Raw genomic sequence first — 1083 nt, forward strand, 5'->3', positions numbered from 1 at the left:
AACTAGACTCTTTTATTGTTGTTGGTTAAATTCTTTGTTCTCTGCTTCTCCACAGTACCCATCTTCCTTATCCGTCTGCCTTGCTTGCTGACAATTGCTAGGAAAATGGCATCAATTAAGGTGAGAGGGATACAAGCACGGGATAAGCAGTTCAACCATCCTGGCTTCAGCTATGCCTGGAGACCTGATAGGATGTATTTTTTGCACATGACCCAGGGACATGAAGCCACATCAAACAAACTTACCTCCATTTGGTTCCCAACTTAAAATCATCTAAAATCTATTTGGTAAATAAAGAGCTGCATGAAATCGTGACTACTATAGCTGGTTATGTGAGGTAAGAATTTGCTGTACTAAAAAGCTTACCTGACTTACTGCCATTGATGTGTCATTCATTAGGGCAGTGGTTCTCAACCAGAGTGATTTTGCTCCCGGAGGATATTTCCAGAGACATTTTTGGTTGTTCAAGCAGTAGGGGAGCTACTGGTATTACTGAATAGAGGCCAAAGATATCACTAAACATCCTCTAACACACAGGACAGTCCCTATGACAAAGAATTATACAGTCTAAAATGTCAATAGTTCCATGAAACCCAGCTTTGGGGGATGCCAGTTTCTCTTGTGTATTTTTATTTTACTTTTATACTCATAAGTTTTGACTATCTGTTACCAAAAATCAGAAGTATCACCCATTTTTCACAGAATGAAGTCATGTCCAGCAAGAGGTAAGAGCAATTATAGGGAATCACTATGTTCCGATGTCTTCCTTCTCAAGATTCCCCATGGAATACTCAAGTGGTGTCTAGGACCTAGTGACTGGTACCACAGGACCTATAGTGGGCCTGACTTTCCCATATGCGTGGTCTCCTTGGGCTACCTTGAGCCTTCTGGCAAGACACTGAAGTTGGGGTTAGTGTCTTGTGATCATTTCACATAGCCCAGGGTGGTGCTGGCCCATAACTGGGCTCTCCCTAATCCAGACCGAGAATACAATTTTCAAAGGAAAAGAAGCTTGAATCTTAAGTCACTATTAAAATGTTCAAAAGCAAAAAAAAAAAAAAAAAAAAAAAAAAAAAAAAAAAA

The sequence above is a fragment of the Oryx dammah genome, unplaced genomic scaffold (assembly GCF_014754425.2).
Source record: "Oryx dammah isolate SB20612 unplaced genomic scaffold, SCBI_Odam_1.1 HiC_scaffold_2, whole genome shotgun sequence".
Lineage (NCBI taxonomy): Eukaryota > Metazoa > Chordata > Mammalia > Artiodactyla > Bovidae > Oryx > Oryx dammah.